We start from the raw sequence: 10,994 nt of genomic DNA, 5'->3' as shown, positions 1-10,994 counted from the left end.
GTTCTCTCAAGCATACAAAACAAATCAATCTTCACTATGATTCTCTCACTACGACTAAGCACTACATAATCACACTTTCATGATCTTGAGTCTTAATATTTTCTTCAAAATCTTTCGATATTGAAATATTAACAACTTTTCATGTAGTGTTCTTCAATTTGCACAACATCACTTCCACTACTTGAGGTAGTAGTTTTCTTATGTCTAGCAACGTTTCTCCCACTACTTAAATGCAATGGGAAGTCATTTCTGACATACCGATTAGATGTTTTTGAGCGTCTGAATTTATAATTGACTTATTGGTTATTTCTTTGTTCAATTCCTGTAAAACTAGTTTACTTCTAGGAACATGGTTTACTAAATGATCCTTTTCTAGAAATCAGACAGTTGTGTTAACAATTGTCTTATTTTCTTTAGGACACTATAATAAACCTTCTTTCATTCTTTAGGATATCTAATTAACACACACATTCCGTTCTTAATTCCAATTTTCTTATTCTCCCACTCAGCATATGTGCTGAACAATCCTATATCTGAACATGTCACAGATTAGACTTTCGTCAAATCCAACTAGTTATGTAGTTGTTCAAGGTACTGATTTGAAAGAAATTGAATTCAAAATGTGATCTGTAGTTATTAGAACCTGTCCCAAAACAAACAAAATAACTAATAGTAAGTCAATAATTAATCTTATCATTTTCATAAGAGTCTACTTCTTTTCTCTTCAACACCAATCTATTATAGAGTGTATGGTGTAAACAGTTGAAATGCAATTATTCTATAAGATAAGTGACTTATGAGCTCTACAAAGAGGTTTACGTCATTACAATAAGATTGTAGTGACTTTATATATTTTTCATGATGCTATTTTCATGTGTCTTAAATATTTTGAGTTTATCAATACATTTAGACTTACAAAATATCAAAAAATATATCCATATCATGAGTAACCTTCTTGAAAACTCAGAATACTCAAATTCACCTCTTGCCCAAATGCTCATTTATTACACAAATCAGAATAGATTAATTATAAATTATCACTACCTCTTTTTCCTTTTCTAAGAGGAAAGGCCTCTTAGTCATTTTTCCTTCTAAACAAGACTCACATGTTGGTAGTGACTTCACTTTCAATGAATCGTTATGTTCATCCATTAACCAACCTCGAAATTCTATTCAGAATAAATGACTTAGACACTAATGTACATATAAGTTTCATTCAATTTAAAAGATAGTTTCCCGTATGAGATAGATTAATATAATTCAATTCATGAGAAATAATACTAATAAAAGAATCATGCATCAATATACCACAAGAAATAAAATATTCATCAAACTCAATGATAGGAGAGTTACAACCAAAAATATTAAATACTCATCTCTTATCTAGTTAGAAACTGAAAATAATTCCTTCTAACATAAGGTACATGTACAATGCATTCTTTGAATTAATATCTATATCTCTACCAAAAGAAAAACTCAAGTAGTACTAAGTGGGTGTGTAAAGTCTATTGAGAATATGAGATATAATACTTTAAATAGATCATAATATTTCGAATAATCCTAAATAACAAAATTCAGGGCTCATTTACACATATATATCCATGCATTTCGAATAGCCAATCGATGGGATTGTGAACTACTCATGCAATACACATGTACAATGACTGATTATTCACCATAAACTTATACAAACCTAACTCAGATGGAGAGTCTACTGTTAATTTAAGTGAAGTGAAAATCCTCTAGTTACATTGATCCAATCCTATATTACTCAGTTTAGGAGAGTAAATACAGATTATCAAAACTAGACGATTAAATACATAGTGACTTGTATCAATTTCATCCGATCGGGAGGAAGGTCTAAGCCAACACATATAATTAATACTTCACTACTATTTAATCAAATATGACCAAAAGCTCATATAACGATCCAAAAAAAATTTAGTTCTTACTAGGTCGTTCTTATGAATCTACCAAATTTCAGATAAATCAGAGTTCTTTTTTTTTTAGAATTTCAAAACTATGATCAATTTGGTTGAAAACGTTGTTTGGCCAAAATAGAATTTAAGATTTTTCCACTCAGTAATTCTTATCTTATATCATCATTTTGTGAAATAGATACACGAATTAAGAATAAAGAACGAAATTTTAAAATTCCAAAAGAAAAGCATGTTTATGTATACATTGAATATTAAGATTCAAAAACACACCTCATAGATATGCATCTTGAACAATAAATTTTGATGAAAAAATGACTACTCATGCAACATACGTATGTGGTGTCAGATATTCACTTCAACAAATTTAGAACAAAAGCTAACTCAGATGGACAGTATATGTTATTTTAAGTCAAGTGAATATCATTATCCCTAGATCCATTGATCCAATCAAATATTACTCAGTTTAGGAGAGTCAATACAAATAATCAAAACTAGAGATTAAACTTTAATGACTTGTATTAATTTCATCCGTTATGGAGGAAGGTCTAAGCCAATACATGAACTTAATACTTCACTAAAATTTAGTCATGAAGACCATAGAGAACAAACTCTATCACCACTATATATCATAGTTGAGTAATTTTTCAGTAAAATTAATTTTTCAAGATACAAAAATTATCTAAAAAAAAAAAACATCATCTGAACGACCTCAAATTACCAAATCACTGCATAACAATGAGTATTTTAAATTTGATCGTTTCTGATGAACCTACCAAATTTCTTATCAATTGGAGTTTAAAAATAATATTTATCTCCAAAGCTATAATCAAATTCAAATTCAAACAATTTGAGGAAAAATGAACAGATCTACATCCTTATCATATTCAATTTATGTTAACTCATCTCGTGTAATCATGTACCACATATAACATAAATAAAATCAATATAAAGGATGTCATTAATACTAAATCACATTTTAATTCCAAAGAACAACTTTAAAATCATTTTAACGACCTCAAAAAAATATAACCACACAACAATGAGTACTTCTTACTAGGCCGTTATCAATGAACTTACCAAATTTCAGGTCAATTGGAGTCTATAAAAATATTTATTTTCAAATCTATGACCAAATTTAAATTCAAGTGGTTTAAACATCTTTAGGAATTAAAACAATATGACCTACATTCTTATCACATATCAATTCATGTCAAATAACCATGTGCATTAATGTTCCAAAATTTAACATAAACATAACTAACATAAAGAATGATCTTATCATATTCAAATCAAATTTTTATCTGACAAACTACCTAAACCCATCTAAATGATTTTCGTTGGAACCATCAAATTTCAAGTCAATCAAAAATCATAAAATTCATGACCACCTAAACTATGACCAAATTTGAAAAATTAATCGTTTTAGGCGTAGTTAAAGATTATAATAACTTGATTCACATTTTTCTTCTCTTTTTAATAATTATCTCATGAGCACAAAACATACTTGTGTCATGTCTTTAGACTAAGACACACAACTAACCTCTTTACAACATATTGTTCTCTCAATTAATACACTTGAGAATTCAAGATATTATATTTCTCCCTTTAAACCGGTGAACATCTTTAATATCTCTTCTCATGAATTAATTTAAGTGTTACTAGTATCTAAAGGTAAATCTCCTTCTGAGTAAACAAACCTTTACTAGTATACATTTATGAAGAAGAATCTATACATGATACAATGAGAATATTCTAACGACTCAAATAAATAGATTACTTTTGTAGATCCTATTTATTTATCATAATTCTCAATTCACATATTGTAATCTCATATATATAGAACTTTTAAGAATTTTTGCTGATTTCACATTAATGATAACTATTTATTAATCACAAAATTCTTAATTATAATATGTGTAAGAATGATTCTCAAATAATTATTGAAAAAGAAAAAGCAAACCCAAAAAAATTCTTATAAAAAAAAACAACATTGGCTGCCACTTGCATGTGAACTTCAAGAACCAAGAATTGGTACCCAACAAATTTCTTTTATCACATTAGCAAAAAATCACATAGCATGAGTATTTCTTAAATTATGTCAATATCTAATTAAAGTTTATGTACAAGCAAGTCCAGTACCCATTAATAATTAGACCATATGTTCAACCACTCACATGCCGTGCAGTTTGTAATGTCCATTTTTTTTTGTTAAATAATTATATCAACAACACATTGAAACTATTCGTTGTGATTAACATAATGTTTCTGACGTGCTTGGATCAACAAAGCTAATTTTGTTAACCTTTTATCTCAAAAGCCACAAAAGACAAATTGGCTCTCGCCGCCAAACATCCACGTCAACCAAGATTTTTCATCAAAACATATGTATAATTAACCATACACATATCATCTAGGTTATCTATATAGATGCCAGCGTGACTCTTGATGCCAATTGTTGGAAAACATATATGCACAGCGGAAGCATATCAAAATCTTACTACTTACATGAATAATAGATAACCTATTTTGTTTATGCTAGAACACATAATCATGTTAGAACACATAAACTTGCTGAAATTTAATTCGATAAATACCTCTTGAAGCGTGAGCAGATACCTCCAAGCGAATCTCCAAGATAGACAGACCTTCAAGCAAATCTACGAGATAGACAATAACTATGGTCTTCTGCAGTGATCCCAAGTTCACATCCGAATTCTCTCAATACTTGGGTGGACAAGTATCGAATAGAAAACTAATCGATCTTTTTCTAGGTTAGGAGAATATCTATTTATAGAGATTTCTTCTCCAATCCAAAAAGGAGAAGAAAACCCAGTGTTTTTGAAAAACAAGAAAACACACGGCTACTCCTTTTTCCCCTAAGAAATATGATTATGAGTTCTAGTTAAATATGGGCACTGGAGGGACCACATAATTAATTACTGAGACTTCCTATTATGGAAATAATTCCAAATAATTAATTTGAATTATTCTTACCATAATAAATTACAAATCATTCTACTAGAAATTCGTAATTGCACTCCTCTATTTATATTTCGTAATTTCTCATTAAACACTTAGGTAATTCCCCATGTTAAGATTTCAGATACTAATCAATAAATTAAATTATTGACGAATTTAACTTAATGATTAATTTCCTTTAGAGCACTACTTAACTTATTTCATGTGTCGAATTCATAAATCCACTTGCAAGGTTTGACACGATGAAAATTTATAAGTTTCTCAAAAAAGGCATATCAATCAATCTCTATAACGAGACATGGATTCCATCAACTAACTTATTATTTCACCAATATATATTAATATCATCCAACTTACCAGACATATTGACCCATATCAAAATCTCACCTTTTAATAAATCAAAACGATAATTAATATATACAGATCATAATAGTTATATCAGGATTAAGAATATAAGTACATTTAATAGTTTAGAGAATATGTTTTGTCAGTCAGTCTAAAACAACTATCTCTACTTGGTCCCGTTCAATACATACAAAATGCACTAGCACAAGAAGTTGAAACTATACTGTTCCCATAATCAAGATAAATTACATATAATCTTATGCTACAATCGTACCGATGACATGCCCAATTTTCATTCTAGATTGTGAACAAAAAACTTTATACTTATAAGAACCGATGATTTAATCCTCTGTGTATAAGCTAAAACTCTACACACTAAATCATCTACTATATAAGTAAACAAACACCATAAACGAATATATGATCTATTAAAATTGAGCAAATATTTATTCTATAATAAATATTATTTCTTAACACATGGTTAATAGTATATATCCCAACAACAAGTGTTGTTCAAATCAAGAGAGTTGGTTGTTTGTTGTTTATACTACTAATTATTATCACTAAACAATGAAAATAAATGATTAAGATCATAAGAGCTGTTCAGAGAGACATTAGAGCCTAGGTCTATGGTGTTTGTGTTTTTCTATCATATCTAGTTATTGTTGTTAAGCTAATTTAAGATATTCGCCGAGTTACTACTTCACTGAGTTGATATTATGGTCTTGGTCTATTGAGCCTCTGACATTCTACCCTATATTTGTCTCATAACTACATCATTGAGCGAGGATGATCAACTAATCTAAATGCATTTATATACATTCTTGTACTTTATCTCAGTATGGAAAACTATGTAAGTCTTCTTCATAACCACTATTCATTCACAAACGCATCCTACTCCCCTAAACTACATTATATTCCTATTTATTTTATTCCATGTTCCAATAGGAATTATTTGTTTATCTTATGGATCGCATAGCCACAAAATAGTAAGCATAAAATTAAGTGAGCAAACTTGAGTGTTAGAGTCCCCATTAACAATCAATAACTAGAATATGATGTTCATGTAATAAGCTAGAATTTATGTACAAACAAGAAATAAAAGCTATATAAAGAGTTGTAGAAGTAACACCAGAAGGAATTGAGTTGAGTCACTTTTGTTCCCAAGTCATGTAAATAATCTTCTTTTTTTGAATAAATTGGGCATGACCCACTTTTAATAAATAAAATAGAAAAAAGGTCAAAAATACCTTTAAACTATCTGAAATAGCTCATATTTACTCTTAAACTATATTTTGGTTCAAAACTACTCTTCCTGTCAAATTATTGGGTCAAAAATACCTTTCTTATTAACGGAAGTTGTTACATGCCATGTGGATGCCACATTGCATGCCACATTGTATGCCAATACTAATTACTCTTTTTTCCACTGCCACATAGACTAAATCCCTAAATCCTAATTACTCTTTTTCCCCCTCATTTCATTATTTTTCCAGAAACGATTTCACCCCTTCTCCCTCATTGAAGTATGTTATTTAATGCTTCATATAAATTGGAAGCATTCAATAACATACTATCCGAAATGATAGTATGTCATTATTCATATAAATGGGAAGCATTCAATAACATACTTCAATGAGAGAGAAGGCGTGAAATCATTTCTGGAAAATAATGAAATGAGGGAAAAAAAGAGTAATTAGGATTTAGGGATTTAGTCTATGTGGCAGTGGAAAAAAAGAGTAATTAGTATTGACATGACATGCAATGTGGCATCCACATGGCATTTAACAACTTCCATTAATAAGAAGGGTACTTTTGACCCAATAGTTTGACGGAAAGGGTAGTTTTGAACCAAAATATAGTTTAAGGGTGACTATGAGCTATTTCGAATACTTTAAGGGTATTTTGACTCTTTTTCGTAAATAAAATAACAAAAGTAACCCTAGAAGAATAGTGTTTCACTCTTGCTCTATACTCCTCCCAGGTTCGTTCTCTCCTAAACATGACTAAGAGTGTGGGTATTTAAAACATTTACTCTCTCTGTCCCAATTTATGTGACACTTTTAATTTTTCGAGAGTCAAACAATTTAAGTTTGACCGGAAATTTGTGTACGAAATCATCTATTTTTTTGAAATAAAATTTATATATTTGTAAACTTCGTAAAAAGTACTATAAGTTACAATAATTGATAATTCAAAATCTTTAAATGATCTATGAAAAATTTACGGTCAAAGATAAACTTGTTTGAATCTCGAAATCCGAAAAATGTCACATAAAATGGGACGGATGGAAGTAGTTAATTTCATGGTATTGTCATCTACAATGCTCAAAACACCTTATGTAATATCCAAAAACATGTAAATGATTAGAAGTAAAGAGTATTTAGATATATTATCCTCAAAACAAGATAAAAACATTGGAAAAGATTGGGTAAAAATAGTGTAAATTCACCCTACATCAGCACCAAGAATGGTCCTCCACCAAATGGGTTGTATATTCATCCTTCTTTGACACTATAATTTTGAATTCCTATATTTCTCTAGTTTCCTTAGACCATTCAAGAGAGAATGGAGTATACCTATACACCATTTGTTTTCACAAGTTCTCTAAACTATTAACAATGACTTCTAGGGATGGCAATGGGGCGAGGACGGCGCAAAGCGGAGCGGGTAATAGTGTTTGTGGGGCAGTGCGGGTTAGTAATTTTGCGGGGCGGGGCGGAGCAGGTATGGGTTAGGGTTTCTTTTTCTTTTGAACTTAAACTAAATTGGGCTTACAACAATGGAGTGAAGCAAAGAAAAACTCTGCCTCTCGGCTCTCTCTCCCGAAATACGACGAAGCGACGACTTTACAACTTTACCATAAAAAGACAATTTCTCTCTACAGCAGTACGCAAGAGTTTTTCACTCTCGATCGAGTGTCGCCATATTTGGTAATAGTCGAACTGCAAAGATTTTTTGTTTTTTCAATTTGAATTTCTCATCTTCTATCAAATCAAGTTTACATTAGCGATGGATAGTTAGTCAAATTGTTTATATGACTTTTATTGTCTAATTCTTGTATGAGTTTATCTTGAATTGGTCATTTTTGTTCGTGTCATGTACAATATGTTGTTACTTGATTTTGGTTCTATAAAATCTATGTAAATCTACTATGTATATTTTGATCGGAATTGATTTTGTATGTTTTGTTTCTTTTTTGCTGATTTTCTTATAGTACTAGTAATTTAATTTGTTCATCTCTTCTTAGTGTCTTCTTTTGTTGATTTTCTGACAGTAAGCTGATACTGATGGAGTCTCAAGACGAACAAAATCCAACGTGTTCATCCTCTAATATTGTTTCTATAGAGAATGAGAGTCAAATGCCTCCACAAACAAATGAAGCTACTAATGAAGTTATTGAAATTGAGCAAAGAAGATTTACTTCTAATGCTTGGCAACATTTTAAACCACTGAAGGTTGATGGTGTCCGTTTTAGTGTTTGTAGGTATTGTAGTGCTCGTATCAAATCGACTAGAAATTGTGGGACAACGTCTATGTTAGAACATTTCCGTAGATGTCCCAAAAAGTCAATTAACTTGATAACTGAGGGTGGTTCGGAAGTGAATGATGGCAGCCAACAACAATACTTTGATCAAGACGTTTCAAGAAGAGAACTTGCTCATGCCATCATTTTGCATGAATATCCATTGTCCATAGTTGATCATGTGGGATTTAGAAAGTTTGTTGCTAGTCTCCAGCCTTAGTTCAAAATGGTGTCAAGAAACACAATCAAGAATGATATCTTGAAGATTTTTGACAATCTGAAATCTAAAACGTCCAAGTTACTAGAAACATTCACATGTAGAATTGCAATAACAACTGACTTGTGGACTTCAGACAACAACAAAAAAGGGTTCATGGCTATTACGACACATTTTATTGACGACTCATGGAGACTTCAAAGTCATATTTTAAGATTTGTTTATGTTCCTCTCCTCATGATAAGGATACTTTGTGTGGTGTGTTGCTCAGTTGTTTGTTAGAGTGAAATCTTGAAAGAAGAATATCAACGATTACATTTGATAATTGTAGCGCTAACAATGCTATGATGAATACCTTGTTAGATGAGAAACTTTGCAAAAAAGATTTGTTGTTGATGGGGTGGGTTTTACATGTGCGTTGTGCTGCACATATCTTAAATTTAATTGTGCAAGAAGGGCTAAAGTTGATAGGAGATAGTATTAAAAGCGTGTGTGACAATGTCTTATATTGGATAGGGTCATCAGGAAGAATTGAAAGATTTGAAGAATTTGCACGCTTGCTACATGTTTCCTGTACCAAAAAGTTATAGTATGATTGTCCAACTCGTTGGAACTCAACATTTCTAATGTTGAGAACTGCAATTGAATACAAAAAGGTATTTCAGAAGTTGAGTCTAACGGATGCCAATTATCGTTGTTTTCCAATCGAAGAGCAAAGGAGTGAAGCAGAAGATGTTTGTGGTAAGTTGAAGCTCTTTTATCATATTACTGAACAATTTTTAGGAACTCAGTATCCTACTTCAAGTCAATATTTTTCTAAAGTCTGTGAAGTTAAGCTCGAATTAGAAGCATGGATAAAAAGTTTCAATCCTTTGATTAAAATATGGCAGAAGCAATGTTATTAAAGTTTATAAAATATTGGAATGATATGCATATATTCATGGGAGTAGATGCGATTTTTGATCCGACATATAAAATGAAGTTAGTAGAGTTCTATCTTCCAGTAATTTATGGTGAAGAGGCTTTAACTAAAATTCAAAAAGTTCGTACTCACCGTGATGATTTATTTAAAGAGTACAAGAGTAGAATATTTTCTCCACATGAGTTAGTTGAGGCATCTAGTTCAAATGAAACCATTGGCCTTTCGGAAAATGATCGACTATCAAGTTTTGATAGATTTGTTGCTTTCAGTAGTGCTAATGCAAAGACAAAATCAGAATTGGATATGTATTTAGAAGAAAGTTTGTTGGCTCGAACTCCATCATTTGACAATTTAAGTTGGTGGAAGACAAACATATTGAAATTTCCTACTTTACAAAAAATGGCTCGTGACCTTATAGCCATTCCTATGTCTACTGTTGCTTCTGAATTGGCATTTAGTACTAGTGGAAGGTGTATTAGTCCACACCGCAGTAGACTCTATCCTACTACTTTGGAAGTTTTGATGTGTGCTCGCACTTGGTTATGGAACGAAATAAATGGTAACTAACTTTTCAATGACTTGTTATTTTAACAATTTTTTCAGTTCATAATTAATACTTTAACCACATACTTTTCTTCTTAGGTTTGACTTCGAACATTGATAGAGTTTCATATCCGACCTTGATTGATGAAGAAGAAGAGCCGGATTCAAGTTGTAGGCCATTTGGAATGCCATGATAGTCGATAGAAGAGATTGCTGATTTTAATCTTTTGTTTTTAAGAGTTGCTGTTGCTTGAATTTTAATCTGGAGAGTCTTTTGATTTTGTTGAATGTGATTAGTAGTCTTTTGTTGCCTTAACATCCAAGAATGTGATTAGCAATCTCTTGTAATTGGAATCTCAATTCTTGAAGTTAAAAAATTCTTGAATTTCATATGTGGAATTGGATGGAAATATATGTTCGGAATCAGTTTTGATGTTTCAACTTGCCTGTGCATACAGTCGGGTGGATGATACCGAAGTTCTGAGTTGCGTATATTGTATCCAATTTTCCTATTAATAGTAG

This window comes from Solanum verrucosum, unplaced genomic scaffold (assembly GCF_900185275.1).
Source record: "Solanum verrucosum unplaced genomic scaffold, falcon-dt-bn FXZP01000181.1, whole genome shotgun sequence".
NCBI lineage: Eukaryota > Viridiplantae > Streptophyta > Magnoliopsida > Solanales > Solanaceae > Solanum > Solanum verrucosum.
Note: the sequence above shows the minus strand (reverse complement) of the source record.